Consider the following 17337-nt stretch of genomic DNA (forward strand, 5'->3'; position numbering starts at 1 on the left):
TAGCCAGGGAGGCTTGTTGGCAATGCATTGCCGACAGAGTAAAATCGTAAGAGCAGTGTTCTTGTCGTATGTTCTCTACTTATTCTTACATACTCTTCTTTTATTTGTAGTATGATTGAGATATAAGGTTAGGACAAGTAAAATAGTCATCTCTAAATATGTGAAAGCAATTAAGATAATTCAGTTATGGCCTACACATGGGCTACACCTCAGAAACTGTAAGGAACTAGCATAAACAGGCACGGACACCACTTGCTAGTTCCGCAGATCCAGCATTTGTTTATGAGGAAAAACATACACCAATGAATGACAGCAAATATACAGCTACAGAAGCCTTTATGGCAATTGTACTTGTGCCTGCTATATTTCGTGTCCATTCAGTAATCCATAAAAGGGCTAAACATTTCCAAACCTGGTACCTGTGCTTGGGCCGGTCTTTGTGTTAAGCAGTGTTTTTACTGCCTGAGGTTGGCGGTTCGAATCCCGCTGGAGCGAGTACAGGTTGAGTTATTTTTGGAAAATCTCTTCCCATTTCTATGGGGGCAAAGGCATTCCCTGTATTTCACAGAAAATCCATTGTGTAAACCATAAAGGCAACAAAAATGTCACTGGCTGGTGTTGTTTCCTGTGCGGATCTGCGGACTGAGGCATGTGTTTTTAGTTCGAGATGTTCGTGGTTCGAATCCTGCAGAAGCCAGAACAAGTTTAGCAATTTTTGGAAGATCCCTTTCCATTTATATGTGGGCAAAGACATTCCCTGTGTTTGACAGAAATACATAAATTTTCTATTAAAATCCAGTCTAAAATTATGTGATCCTGCTGAAGATGTTGGTGAGGAAGAGAAAGAACACATCACAAGACATTTTCTGAAAAAATAAGTGTATATTGAAAGGGACAAGATATATGGTGGGAAACCGGATGTGATCAGCAGGATGTGATCCTGCTGAAAGTGTTGGTGAGGAAAAGACAGACCACATCACAAGAAATGTTCTGAAAAAACAGTGTTGATTGACAGGGACAAGATATATGGTGGGAAACCGGATGTGATCAGCAGGAAGTGATCCTGCTGAAAGTGTTGGTGAGGAAAAGACAGACCACATCACAAGAAATGTTCTGAAAAAATCAGTGTTGATTGAAAGGGACACGAAATATGTCAGGCAGTGCTCTTCTGTAATCCATAAAGGCGGCAAAAATTTCCCAGCTTAGCATTGTTTCCTGTGTAGCACTGCAGGTTGCAGCAGGGGCTTTCAGTTCCAGATGTTGGTGGTTTTAATCCCGCGGGAGCCAGTACAAAATTAGTTATTTTTGGAAAATCCCTTCCAATTTCTATGTGGACAAAGACATTCCCTGTATTTGACACAAATTCCTTCCATTGTTTTTCTATTAAAATCCACTCTAAAAGGATGGGATCCTGCTGAAAGTGTTGGTGAGGAAGAGACAGAACACATCACAAGACATTTACTGAAAAAAACTGTGTTGAATGACAGGGACATGAAATATGTCTGGCAGCGCCTAAACACACATACACACACACTTACATTTTTGTCTTCTCAAAATATATCTGAAATAATAATCTCATTGCAGTATGAGTGACACTATGAGCTACGTCCCTACAACTCCCATGAGCACTACTTGCATACAGTGTTTGATTCTGTTCCATTTGTGTAAGGCCTATTGCCTTGGGTGCCAGTGACCATCAGCGTGAACAAGATAGACTACGATGTAGCACATCATAGTCATCTTTAATCAAATGAAACATAATTTCCCAACAACAAAATGGTTGCTAGTGAAAATAGTGAGTGGCTAGTAACTTTGGAAAATTACTAGCCACAGTGGCCAGCGAGCAAAAAAGTTAATGTCAAGCGCTGATATTCCATAAATATCCATGACATGGAATGTTTGTGATATCTGCAAAATTGGCAAATGACCTGCCAGGTGATATAGTAATGAAATAGGAATCCCCAGGAGATTTCTCCCCGGTGCATTACAAGGGAAAACATCAGATGTCATGTGGATGAACATCTCTTGCCAGTCCAACAATAATGATGAGATGTCCACCAAGAAGATTGGAACTTGTAGTGTTACGTATCGTGAAGAGGTGCAATCCATTGTTTTTTACATAACTACTGCAGGCTTCTTCATTGGGGGTGCAGTTTTTTGGTTTTCATGGATGTCATTTTGTAGCAAATTTTCAGCTCACTATAAATGAATTCACATGTAACAAATATGTAAAAATGGACATACAAACGTGAATTTTCTGTTTGCATGTAACACATTGCTACAAAAATAAATGTACTCTACACATTCAAATATGCATATAATTTCTCTCTGTGTACAGTATAAATTTTTCCCAGTAGACTTACCTACTTACCTACTGTTAAAATTGATGTCTAAAAAGCTCAGTGTGATACACAATAATCATTCAGCTAGAAAAAAATCACATTCTTGTGTAGTACGGTACAATTTCCAGGGCTAACTGCCATGGTGAAAAAACATCAAAACATTTTGACCCATACAGCTCACACAATGACAAAATAACTTTTCATTTTGGTGGCGATTAATAAAAGTAATAAAAGTTTGTGCATATACATCAGTTTGATTCAGCTGGTCTGAAGATTGTAATGTCTGTAGCACTGTTCTGTCTCATTGTCCTGTAAGACCTGGAATGAAGCAGGATGACTCTTTCACCATGCGAATAAGTTCCTACTGAAACACCCACACACACACAGTTTACTCCAGTGGCCTGAACAGACCCCAAATGTCAGTCCAGTTCAACCTCTGGGAGGAGGTAGAATAGGAGATTCCACCACCTTGTTGAATCAATGCACAAGGAATGATTCCACCACCTTGTTGAATCAATGCAAAAGGAATGATTCCACCACCTTGTTGAATCCATGCAAAAGGAATGATTCCACCACCTTGTTGAATCCATGCAGAAGGAATGATTCCATCTCCTTGCTGAATCAATGCAGAGATTTTCAGGCTGTTCAACTTCGGTCCTATCCAATACTATATACACCGATCAGCCATGACATTATGACCACTAACAGTTGAAGTGAACAACATCGATAATATTGTTATCATGGCACCTATCAGTGGGTGGGATATATTAGGCAGCAAGTGAACATTCTGTCCTCAAAGTTTATGTGTAAGAAGCAGGAAAAATGTGCAAGCGTAAGGATCTGAGCGACTTTCACAAGGGCCAAATTGTGATGGCTAGACGACTGGATCATGGTTGGCCAAGGATCACTGATGCACGTGGGGTTTGAAGGCTGGCCCGTGTGGTCCGATCCAACAGACGATCTACTGTAGCTCAAATTGCTGAAAAGATTAATGCTGGTACTGAAAGCACCTACAATGGGCATGTGAGCATCAGAACTGGACCACGGAGCAATGGAAGGTGTCCTGGTCTGATGAATCATGTTGTCTCTTACATCATGTGGATGGCCGGGTGCGTGTGCGTCACTTGCCTGGAGAACACATGGCACCAGGATGCACTATGGGAAGAAGGCAAGCCGGCGAAGGCAGTGTGATGCTTTGGGCAATGTTTTGCTGGGAAACCATGGGTCCTGCCATTCATGTGAATATTACTTTGACACATACCACCTACCTAAGGATTGTTGCAGACCATGTGTAAATGGGCAACATGGGTGGCAAAAGTATTCCCTGATGGCATTGGCCTGCCACAAAGCAAAAATGGTTCAGGAATGGTTTGAGGAACACAACGAGTTCAAAGTGTTGAATTGACCTCCAAATTTCTCAGGTCTCAATCCAATCAAACATCTGTAGGATGTGCTGTACAAACAGGTCAGATCCATTGAGGCCCCACCTTGCAAATTACAGGATTTAAAGGATCTGCTGCTAACATCTTGGTGCCAGATACCACAGCACATCTTCAGAGTTATAGTGGAGTCCATGCCTCATCGGGTGAGGGCTGTTTTGGCTGTAAAAGGGGGGGACCAACACAATATTAGGCTGGTGGTCATAATGTTATGGCTGATCAGTGTAGGTCAGAGGTGGCAGCAGAGTATTTCTTTTGGCTAAACTGGGTGGGGCTAATCCATACAGCAGTTGGGCTCAAATCAACATCTGAATTTCAATGTGAATACATACACAAAAGAATCCCTCCCAGTAGCTAAATATGCATGAGGCTGATATGGGTTAGTTAGATAAAGGGGTTCCCAAACATTTCAGCCCACGACCCCTAAGATAATGGCTCCAGTTACTTGCGATCCCCGCATCAACTGAGGTGGTTACAGAATTACAAACTTTATGCTCTCAGACACTAATAGGGCTATCCAAACAAGAGCATAATGACAACACAAAAGAACACAACAGCCTAACAATGTATAATGTATTCATTACTTCCATTTGAACGTTAACCTCACCTAATGAGATGGGTGGGCACAATGCTTGGAGCACAGCAAGTCAATTCTTGATTTAATTTTCCCAGATCATCCTCCACGTTCAGCCGCGATCTGTATTTATTTTTAAGGTACGTGTGTGCCAATAAAGTATTTCCTCAAGTAGTGCCAAACGGCAACAGTACATCTATTGCTGACTTGGAGAGCTGTGGGTATTCTCTCCCGACTGAAATCCAAAACTCAGCCAGTGTCTTCGTATTAAATGCTGCCTTTAATGTTAGGTCGCTTTACAATTCGACTAATGCATCCTCTTGGTCGGATGTCAGATGATTCATCATAGTTACATTGAATGGTGATCTTACCTAGTCATATTGTTATCAGGGTACCCCCAGGATCTTCCAAATAAAATTCAAGGCTTTTTAAGACCTTTTTAATGCCATTTCAAATTAAATTCAATGCCAACTTCGAACCCATTCCGACAGACGTATGAAGGGAAAATGTCAAATCTGTATAAATGTTGATCCCTAGAAAATAATTATGTACAAGTAGGCATCTTGAATTAAATAAAAAAAATTATTTAAATGATCAGATATATGTACGTGTATACGCAACAGCATAACACACATTTGATTTACAATTAACAAATAGATTTGATCTTGATGTTGAACACTACAGCCTTCGCAGGTCTGCTGCCTTGGTTGCAATTTTTTCGCCCAGGCTCTCAAGTTCTGTCAACTTCTGCTTGTGGCTTCTTCTCAATGCGTTCACTTGGTCGTGTTACTTCATATATTATTTCTTACATTTACATCATATATTATTTATAAATAAATAATAACTCAACCATTTTTTAAAACTCAGAATAAAAACTTACTTTGAAATGTTTGAGCAGGTCCACCGCCGTTGCATGGCCCATAAACTGCGAGCCGAAGTATCGTGACTGGACATGGTTATCCACCCAGTAGCGAATATGAAGGTCCAACTGCTTACTTTTCGTCATCTTATTGAGACTCTCGTCTAACATGACCACAAACCCGTTGGCTATATTGACCTTGTCAGTCAGTTCTTTAGTTATAAAGGGGGCCAATCCGAATTTAGTAATATATGAAGTTTTGTTGCTTCCACACGAGAATGTAGCTGCGATCTCGAAATCAGGAAACATGGTTTTAAAAATCTCTGTAATGTTCTCATTCGATGTGTAAGAGTGGTGCTCAGAGATTGTTTTAAGGACCCATATCACCTCTGCCTGTAGAGTTGGTGTCGAGCCGCAGTAAGATATGATGTTCTTGGCTGTTGGCGGCAATGCGTTTGATGTTGAAAATGTCTTCATTATTGATAGCCAGAGCTGTTTCATTAACCGAAGAGGTCTGTGGTGCACAGAACTGCACAATTGGTGGTTGGCGCTGGCGAGCAGTACTACACGCAATGTGTTTGGCAGCCTTCATATGGGACTCCAGGGCCGTAACACCCATCGTCACTAGTTTAAAAGATTTCCGGCACCAAGAGCAATATGCCTCGAAGTCATTTCCTGGCACAGGCTTGACCCACACGTAATTTGAATTCCTTGGCCACAGCGGATTAAACCGACACTTTCCCATTTTGGCCGACAAACTAGGCTAGCTACTCTCTTGTTATCCGTTACCTCACTCGCCTCGTAACGATAGTGACGGGTGCGCGCATGCTTTTGCACGTTTTTTTTTTGCTTTCGTACTATCAACATTACGCTGCATAAATTCTTATTTAGCCTAAGTTGATTTTGTTACGGTATGAACTTAATACTAGGAAAGGCAAAAAAAAACAAGACCTTTGTAACAAAATTCAAGACTTTGTATACAAAATTCAAGGCTTTTAAGGCCTTAATTTGAGATTCTGAAATTTAAGACTTTTTCAATGCTTTTAAGACCTGCGGGTACCCTGGTTATGGAGTTTTTTCCTCTGGGAAGTACTTGTTAAAGTGCTCCAGGAGGGCTTGAAGGTGGGTAGTGATAGACTTCTTCAATATGTTAACACTCAGCTAATTTCCCTCCATGAATTCGCCCAGCTCAGAAAACATATCAATCCTACCCATTCGATCAGTCCAGCAATCAAGTTTTCTGGTGAACGCGTGGATTTTATCATTCAGCGACAGGATGCTTGTGTTTTCACCTTGCAATGACATATTAAGTCCATTTAGTTTTTCAAATATGCAAGACATACGCAAGCCTTGTTAACCAGTCAGGATCAGTAAGGGTTCAGCGCGCAGGGTCCCATGCGCCATCAGAAATAAGCGCACTTAGTCCCGCAGCTCATAGAAGCGGTTGAGCAAATTCCCTTGCGAAAGCCACCTGACTGCTGTATGGAACAGCAAGCACTCATGCTTTGATCCCAGCTCGTTACAAAGAGTGGTAAACAGCCTGATATTGAGGGGACGCGCTTTTACGTAGTCTGGGTTGAGTGTTTTGCTCGCTAGTGCTCCTCTGTGTATAATGTACAATGTACAATCTGTGAAATGTACGTGAGGCGCCACTCGTAAGACTCTTTAAGACCGTTCTTTTCCCCCTGCATCGCTCCAGCGCCGTCTGTACACACATCGAAGCACTCGCCTCAAGACAGTCCCTCTTCTGTTTAGGGTGTCGCCAAATTTTGTGACAATGTCCTCGCCTGTGCAAGTTCACTCCAGCAGGGTGCAAAACAGTATGTCCTCGTTAAGTTTTCCGTAAAAAATATATCTGACAAATACAAGCAGCTGGGCACAGTTTGATACATATGTGGATTAATCTAACTGTAACGCATATTTCCCTTTCTTCATCCTGTCCACCAGTTGACACTTTATGTCCCGGGCCATGTCAGAGAATCCCCGGGCAATAGTCGCGTTAGACAACGGAACGGATTCTAGCTCACCGGCCAGTTTATCCCAATGCATAGCCTGACTTATAGCTATAGCAGGGGTTTTGATAAGGGTTTCTCCGATCCCTGTAGTTTTTTTGCCTTTGCAATTAAATATGCCACCTCAAATGATGCCTGTTGGGCTTTGGCAGGGATTGTTGTTTGTTTAGTTAGGACTTTTTTTGGCCTTGCAACTCTCACTCCTTTCGCTGGAAAACATATACTGGTTTAGCCGCGAGAGAGGGGTGCTTGGTTTTCATGTGTCGTAGCATTTTTACAGGCTTTAGACTTTCACGTGCAAGCACGTCAGTGCACACAACACATTGGGGATGTTGTACCTCGTTGACAATGACACGTGTGAATCCATACTGGCTAAATTCCTCTCGATACTTTCGACACTTGGAGGAAGGCTGATCCAACTGCTGATGGATGTCCTCCTTATGCACACGCCGGTTTCTTCCTGAATCTGAGGTGGATGGCCTTTCAGACGGTGGTGCTTCTCCACTCTACTCCGCTGACCTCTCTGCTGGCCTCCCTGCTTTGTCTTTAGTCAACATTAACCAACCTTTCATTTCGACAAAAAATATATCCTAAGTTGAAAGCCTAAAAAATTACCTACGTGCACATTTCAGAATGTTTAACATGGTGCTGTAAATTGACCTGCTGCAACTGATGTATGTAATCGCCTCAGGGGTCACGAGGGGAAAAGGAAAATCAAAAGGCTGATGTCTTTTTTATATGCATGCATTCATTTAACTACTATTTTTAACTTTAGTTAAATTGATGGCTAAAATATGCTATTTCTAATTGTTTTAAAATGTTCCTTGATTTCTGGAAATCATCTCGCGACCCCCACACGCTATACACATACACACACACACAGAGAAAGTATGAGATAGAGAGAGGGAGAAAGCCACAGTAGTTAACGGAGCACAACAAGTGGGCGGCTAGGCCGCACAAAACGTCACTTCTTTCAGCATGGTTTCCAAATCGAGCATTTTATTTATAATATATTCAAACTCACCATTTACGTTCTCAAAGGAGCACAATCCAATGGTTGTTGTGGTTAGAAAAAAAAAATGTGCGCTGGACATCCAAAGCCTTTGTCCTTTCTTTGTTGATGGCCAACAGGGCCAGGTTACTGTTTCGGGCATCACCGCTGCAATTCCGTAGATAATTCTTTATGCGAAGCAAGCAAGAGAAGCTGCGTTCGCACCAAGCAGAGGTCTACGTCAGGGTCAGTGAAATACAGATGAGTCTGTGTAAATCCGTAAAAGCATCCTGGTAGGGTGGCATTAAAGCGAGAAATTCCGTCGTGTCATTCACTATATGCCCCTGTTTTTCCTTCTCATATGTCACTCTTTAGAACTGGGCCATGGGCTGCAGAATTTTTTTTATCAAGGAAAGACGCATGTTTGGGGTTGAGGGGTGAGACTGTAACATGTTTGGACTCAATTGGGGCTTCGACAACAAACTATCGTGTCCCGCTCTGGCATACATCGGCTTTGGTGCACAGGCCCGTTGCTCAGTCCCGAATTTCCCTCCATGAGGCCTCTGCGCGTTTGTCTGACTATGTCGCTATAACCGAGTCCACTAAGTCTATTGCGGAGGAAAGTTTAAGACTGGGAGATTGGAGCTGGTCAGACATTAATTTTGTGACATGGAATAGATCCTCGAAAAGCGTGAGAAGCAAAAAAACTGTTCGTCAATACTTCCACTCACAGCTCTGGCCTCCGTTTTCTTACGTGCATTAGACTGAGACATGATATCCAGTACTGTTGTCTTTATTGCATGCAGAGATTTCCGGATAGCCACCAATGCCGCATATTTAAATGCCCAACGTTTGTCTGGCTGGGCAGTTGGTTCCATTTCTCTCTGTTTCTTAATGAACACACCATGGGCCACCGAGTTGGAGAAGAAGTTGTACAACATTTGGACTGTTTCAAAAAATGCAGGTTTAATCTGTGTGCATGGCAGTGAATGTACAATGCATGTGGCACCTCCTTTTGAAATTTCTGCTGTACTCCGTTATTCCCAGATATGACGGCAGTCCTACACATGTTTTTTGTCAATGCTGCATTGGGCGAGGGTCTATTCTATGCTTCTGATGAGCGAATTGGCGTCCAGGCCACCAGCATGCGTGAAGTGCAGGAATTACCCACGCACCTCTTCTCTTAATAAATATTGCACGTCTTCTTCCCTCTGACAGGTGGAAGAAGCTGCCTTCCTTCTTGTCCTCTTGTTCGCACTCAAGTGTCAATGAAAAGTTTAACGGGCACTTTGTCCGTCCGCGGATGTTTGAAAACAAATCTATCCATAATAAATGAAGACTGCCAAATTACTAGCTAGCTAGCGTTAGCTGACATTAACTACTGTAATTTCGCTACTAAATATCAATTTCGCCGCTGGTTTCACACTAGACTGGCAAGGCATGCTCACGGGTGACGTAGTGATGTCACATGACGTGTACCACACTTTCCCCACCAATCTCTGGACAGCAAAAGCATTATGCTGGATACCGGTGGGGATACTGAATGGATCCAATAAGGTATATCTGCAGACCGCAAGTCGGGGGCGTTACTTAATATGGGGGTTCCTGAATATTAAGTTACGCCCTCTGATGTTCGCTATTGGTCAGTTAAAATGGGCGTTCCTAAATATTAAGTTACACCCACTGATGTTCGCCATTGGTCAGTTTGTGGACTTCCTGGTTTCAGGAAGTTTCAACGCTAGGTGTCATGTATGGGTATGACATCATTACGTTGAGTGTATTAATGGAGGAAGAGTAAACTAAAGTTACAACTTTATCTCAGAGTCCATGTGATTTAATTCAGTATAATTTGTCAAGATTTAACAATTCGTTCAAGCGGTTCAAGCACTGATATAGAAAACGAAAGTCTATTTGCATGGACTACATGTTGAAAAAACACTATAATCTGATTATGCTTGTACCAATTATGTAAAATAAAATATTGATTTTTGTTTCCGGATTAAAATTGTTTGATAACATACAGCTGAACTATATTAATTTGAAGACGGAAGTGCCTCTAAAAAGTTTTAAATGTTTTGGTTACAGTCAAGAATGAGACACTGATATTTAGAAAGCTGCTGAGTGCAGTTATAATACAGACACATGCATACATACACATGCACAGTCATACTTGCTATGCCTGCCATGGTCAGTTTTTCTCTGATCAGCCATTGTTTGGTTATATGGGATACAGTAGAGGGTCATCATTAGGAGGTTGATGGTTGAGAATGTTGCTTATTACAGTTAAAATATAGTTGATCTGAGTTCTACATGTTACAAAGTGAAACTGGTCTCCCTTTTGCACAAGTTTATACAGGATTACCATTTATGTATTTTCCATAGATTCAACATATTAGACAAATGTGAACATGCTGTGTAAGGTACATTGTGCGGTGGAAGTGTGAAAAACTACTTCATTGTCAACTGAACTGTTCTGAAGGTCCTTTGCTGAGACCTGTGGGTTCTGCTGTGTAGATCTGACCAGTTTTCATACAAATCATTGTAAGGTTTTCTCCTTCCTCTGACTTGCGCTGTTCAATTTAACAGCAATCTTCTAGAAAGTTGAAATTGGTAACTGGAAGTGTGGAATTTTCTATAGCATGTTGCAGAAAAGTGGAATGTTTCAATTTGCATCATGTAGAGGTCAGGTCAACATCTGTTTACAGAACAATTCATTTTTCCAGGGGTGCCTGGAACAAGCACATTTTATATTATATAGTAATGACGTGGTTATGGACTTAAAAAAATGTTGGGAGGAATGTAAGTGTTACATCTAAATTAACCATTATCCTAAAAGTTGATTCAATAGCATAAATTACAAGTAGAACAGGTCCAAAAGAGCACAACATACATTATTGAAAGTCAATTAATGTAGCCCAAAATCTTAAAGACAATGGCATAACCTAAAAATACAAAATAAAATGATATGCCAGTTAGACAATTCAACATTTAATTACCCCATTAAATATTCAAATCATTACATTCCAACACTGTCAAAACTAAACTGTTTCTTTATGTACTGTGTATTCAGCTTTGCCCAGATTCTGTAGGCTTTGGATTCATCCTATCATGTTGTATGGCCAGGTGAACACTTCCAAACCACTGTCCAGTTTACTCTTGCTAAATAAATGATGTCCCTTGTCTCTTAGTCACGTCAAATTGTATTGTGTTGTCTGGATCTTGTAATTGTTGTTTTGTGGAAACCAGCATTAGATGATGGTTTAAAGACAGCTAATAGGTAAAGACAGCTAACTGCTAGTAGGTATCTAAACAAAAATAATTAACAGAGATGCTCAAAATTATCACTAAGTCCTCTTTTGTCTATTTCGACCATGAATGTTTCAGTGTCTTCCAAATTATTAAACAAAAACATGAATGGGGAGAGAGCTTCTTGTTCTTCCTCTAGAGTTGAAGCCTCTCTGAGCCCCTGAATTTCCTCATCATTCAGGGGTGAGGACTTGTACCCAGTCTTAGAAGAGGCCCATGTTGGCATTTACGCAGGCAACAGCTTCCCCCAGCTCAACAACACATCTTTGGAACTGAAATGAAAGATTACAACAATCACATAGAAGTAGAGGTGTACAAAGTACAAAGTAAAAGTACTTAACTGGGTTCGGCTGTGTTCACCACTTTAGGGAAATATTTAATTAAGATCTAAGTAACCAGGTAAAGCAAGCAAGTTTATTTATATAGCACAATTCATACATCGAAGCAATTCAATGTGCTTTACAAAGAAAAAGTAATAAAATATATATACATATACATATATATATATATATATATATATATATATATACCCTTCCATGAACTGCCACCTTAACGTGGTGGAGGGGTTTGAGTACCCGAGTGACCCTAGGAGCAATGTTGTCTGGGGCTATATGCCCCTGGTAGGGTCTCCCAAGGCAAACAGGTCCTAGGCGACGGGTCAGACTAAGAGCGGTTCAAAACCCTTTAATGATGAGTTACATTTCAAGCACTGTGACGTTGCCCGGTATGGCGCAACCGGGGCCCCACCCTGGAGCCAGGCCCGGGGTAGGGGCTCATATGCGAGCGCCTGGTGGCCGGCCTTTCCCCATGGGGCCCGGCCAGGCTCAGCCCGAATGAGCGACGTGGGGCCGCCTTCCCGTGGGCTCACCACCTACAGGAGGGACCATAAGGGGTGGGTGCGGAGAGGATCAGGCAGCAGTCGAAGGCGGGGGCCTCGACAACCCGATCCCTGGACACGGAAACTAGCTCTAGGGAAGTGGAACGTCACCTCGCTGGTTGGGAAGGAGCCTGAGATCGTGCGTGAGGTTGAGAGGTTCCGACTAGAGATAGTCGGGATCACCTCCACGCACGGCTTGGGCCCTGGAACCACACTCCTTGAGAGAGGATGGACTCTTCACCACTCTGGAGTTGCCCATGGTGAGAGGCGGCGGGCTGGTGTGGATTTGCTTATAGCTCCCTAGCTCTGCCGCCATGTGTTGGAGTTTACCCCGGTGAACGATAGGGTCGTTTGCCTGCGCCTACGGGTCGGGATAGGTCACTCACTGTTGTTTGTGCCTACGGGCCGAACGGCAGTGCAGAGTACCCAACCTTCTTGGAGTCTCTGGGAGGGGTGCTGGAAAGTGCTCCGACTGGGGACTCTATCGTTCTACTGGGGGACTTCAATGCTTACGTGGGCAACGACAGTGACAGCTGGAGGGGTCGTGATTGGGAGGAACGGCCCGCCTGATCTGAACCCGAGCAGTGTTCAGTTATTGGACTTCTGTGCTAGTCACAGTCAAGCATAAGGTAGTCCATCAGGGCCTGGGAGGAGTTCGGTGAGGCCATGGAGAAGGACTATCGGCTGGCCTCAAAGAGATTCTGGCAAACCGTCCGGCGCCTCAGGAGAGGGAAACAGTGCCCTACCAACGCTGTTTACAGTAGAGGTGGGCAGCTGTTGACCTCAACTGGGGATGTCTTCGGGCAGTGGAAGGAGTACTTCGAGGATCTCCTCAATCCCGCCGTCACATCTTCCATTGAGGAAGCAGAGGATGAGGGCTAGGAGGTGGTCAAGAAAACTCCTCGGTGGCAAGGCATCGGGGGTGGATGAGATCCGCCCTGAGTACCTCAAGTCTCTGGATGTAGCGGGGCTGTCTTGGTTGACACGCCTGTGCAACATCACGTGGTGGTCAGGGACAGTGCCTCTGGGATGGCAGACCGGGGTGGTGGACCCTCTTTTTAAGAAGGGGGACCGGAGGGTGTGTTCCAACTACAGGGGGATCACACTTCTCAGCCTCCCCGGGAAAATCTATGCCAGGGTACTGGAGAGGAGAATACGGCCGATAGTAAAACCTCAGATTCAGGAGGAACAGTGTGGTTTTCGTCCGGGCCGTGGAACACTGGACCAGCTCTATACCCTCTACGGGGTGCTGGAAGGTTCATGGGAGTTTGCCCAACCAGTCCACATGTGTTTTGTAGATTTGTAGAAGGCATTTGACTGTGTCCCTCGCGACATCCTGTGGAGAATGCTTCGGGAATATGGGGTCCTGGGTCCTTTGCTAAGGGCTGTCAGGTCCCTGTACGACCGAAGCAGGAGCTTGGTCCGCATTGCCGGCAGTAAGTCAGACTTGTTCCCAGTGCATGTTGGACTCCGGCAGGGCTGCCCTTTGTTGCCGGTTCTGTTCGTAATTTATATGGACAGAATTTCTAGGCGCAGCCAGGGGCCGGAGGGTGTCAGGTTTGGGGACCACTCAATTTTGTCTCTGCTCTTTGCGGATGATGTTGTCGTGTTGGCCCCTTCAAACCAGGACCTTCAGCATGCACTGGGACGGTTTGCAGCCGAGTGTGAAGTGGTGGGGATGAGAATCAGTACCTCCAAATCCGAGGCCATGGTCCTCAGTTGGAAAAGGGTGGCTTGCCCACTTCAGGTTAGTGGAGAGTGCCTCCCTCAAGTGGAGGAGTTTAAGTATCTAGGGGTCTTGTTCACGAGTGAGGGAAGGATGGAACGGGAGATTGACAGACGGATCGGTGCAGCTTCTGCAGTACCGAAAGGACAAGATCCCAGATACAGGCAGCCGAAATGAGCTTTCTCCGCAGGGTGTTTGGGCGATCCCTTAGAGATAGGGTGAAAAGCTCGGTCACCCGGGAGGAGCTCAGAGTAGAGCCGCTGCTCCTCCACATCGAGAGGGGTCAGCTGAGGTGGCTTGGGCATCTGTTCCGGATGCCTCCGGAACGCCTTCCTGGGAAGGTGTTCCGGTCCCGTCCCACCGGGAGGAGACCCCGGGGAAGACCTAGGACACGCTGGAGGAACTATGTCTCCCGGCTGGCCTGGGAACGCCTCTGTGTCCCCCCGGAAGAGCTGGAGGAAGTGTCTGGGGAGAGGGAAGTCTGAGCATCTCTGCTTAGACTGCTGCCCCCGCGACCCGGCCCCGGATGAAGCGGAAGAAGATGTATGTATGTGTATGTATGATGTGTGTATATGTATATATATATGTATATGTGTATATATATATATATATATATATATATATATAAATACAATAACATAAAACAAATACTCAAATGAAAACATCAAAACAAATGAAAACAACATAATAATAAAAATTTGAATAAGAAAATATAAAAAATATAAAAACGGGATAAAAACATAGGAAGCTATAAGGCTAAACAGTGTGGTTAAGTTTAAGTGCTCAGTCATAGGCACGTGAAAAGATAAGTGATTTTAACCTGGATTTAAAAATGTACATGTTTGGGGCACATCTTTGATCTTCTGGTAGTCTATTCCAGTTGTGTACAGCATAAGTGCTTAATGCAGCTTCTCCATGTTTAGTTTGGACTATGGGCTCTACTAGTTGACATGTGTTCATGGATCTAAGAGCCCTGATCAGTTTATATTCTTCAAACATATCAGAAATATATTTGGGTCCTAAATCATTCAGAGATTTATAAACTAAAAGCACCATCTTTGAAATGTTTGCTGTAACTGACTGGAACCCAATGCAAAGATTTAAGTGTGATGTGCTCTTTTCTTTTGGTCCTGGTTAACATTCTAGCAGCAGCATTCAGAATGAGCTGCAGCTGTTTTGCAGTCTTTTTGGGGGAGTACAGTTAAGAGGCCATTACAGTAGTCAACCCTACTAGAAATAAAAGCTTAGATGAGCTTCTCTTGGTCTTTTTGGGGCACCAAGCCTTTGATTCTGGATATATCTTTTAGATGATAGAATGCTGTTTTGGTGACCATTTTGATATGACTGTTAAATGAGAGGTCTGAGTCTATCAGAACACCAAGATTACGCACTTTATCCCTGGTTTTAAGTGCCTGAGAATCCAGCTCTTTACTAATACTTGTTCTTATGTTGCCAAACACAATAATCTCAGTTTTATCTTGGTTTAATTGTAGACAGTTTTGGGAGTTCAAAACTAACCAGTGATCAATAAAATTAAAAGGAGGAGTGCAAATAATCAATTAAGGTCACTGGTTAGTTATGAATTCTGTTTAGGTAATTTAGTTCATCCTTAGCAGCTTCACAAAACTGGTGAACACAGCCAAATAACATTTTTTACACCACTGCATAGACGATGGCCATGACAAATAATTATTTTGTTTACAAAATAAATGGATCTTGCCTGCTTGCATACAGGTGCATCACACATCTTTAGCTAGTTATAACGTATTCTAATTGACTAGACCTGGCTTAAGCCTCGTATGGTGCGAGACAAGGCAACCGTGTTTGACAACCACCTATCAAAACCCGGGCCGTGTAAATTTTGCATCACCCTTGGCTGGAGTCTCATGCACTGTCAATACGCCTCCACCAGGATTCGATTGAAGCAGAGTTGCAGCTGGAATGCTTCGATATGTTACCGGTAGGTTTTAGGTAATAATCGCAATCCATGTGCCACATCATGGCAGAAATAATAACAAATAGCCTACCTCGTCGCGTAGCTAGCTATCTTTTTTTAAACGTAGCTATAAAGGTTGTGGTGTTGTCTGTCTCTGGAAAGCTATTCGAATCTTAGATTCAAAGATTTTAGTAGATAAGCGATCTTAGCGGACACGTTAACTATCCCTAAATATATAGCTAGCGGTTGTCAATTGGAAGCACTTACCAAAAACTTCGTAATTGACCCTGTAATACTTCCTTCATAAACGCATGCACTTAATCGAAAACACCACACCAATGGAAACCTTAAATGGGTGTAACTTAATAGTAAGTATTAAGTTATGCCACCGACTTGCGGTCTGCAGACATGCCCTCCTCGATCTGCTACTGAACTCAGATCTGTGTAAAGTGTGGTGCACTGTGTCAATACACTGCATGATAAATCCTGCCAGTTTCATGCAGCAAAAAAATTTAAGAAGCGGTGATGCAGTATTTCTTGGTTGTTGATTGGTGGGGCTAAGGTGGGGCTATTATGATTATAGGTTGACCCAGCCCAACCCTGCCACCGCCCCTGGTGTAGGTGTACCCAATATAGCAGCCACTGAGTGTAGAACTAGATCAGCAATCTCAGACACTGTGTATGTGTTAGTCCAGTCCTAGATCAACGTCTGCCTAATGGTAGGACTTTGCAAGGAAGAGTCAGAGTCCAGTAGTACAAGGGAGTAGTGCAACAAGGAGGCAGATTTTCTTTTGGAAAACATAATGCCGAAATGTTTTACAGTTTATAGAAAGAAAAAAGAATTAAAACTGACACGTAATCAAAAATCATTGTTGTTTATTTTGGCACATTAAACCTATAAATTACAATGAAAATATAAACAGATTTAAACTTAAAAATAAAATATTTGTATGTACATTAAGTACAATATAATTAACAATATAAATATAGCCGTTGTACCTTTACATACTGTAGATAAGTGAAAGACGTTCATATCTTAAAGGGATAGTTCACCACCCCAAAGGATTTTCTGTACCAATAGTTTTTCAAGAAATTCCATTTGAATCCTGCAGATTTCTCATTATACATATTTTACTAAAGAATACTGCACTTTATATTAGGGAATATTGCACTGAGTATTTGAATATTCACACTACTTCCTTTTTGAGGTTTGAAAACCTCTGACAAACGTGGAATTTTGGCATGAACTGTAACCCTGATAAGACAGTTTAAAAA

The sequence above is a fragment of the Esox lucius genome, chromosome 11 (genome assembly GCF_011004845.1).
Source record: "Esox lucius isolate fEsoLuc1 chromosome 11, fEsoLuc1.pri, whole genome shotgun sequence".
Taxonomy (NCBI): domain Eukaryota; kingdom Metazoa; phylum Chordata; class Actinopteri; order Esociformes; family Esocidae; genus Esox; species Esox lucius.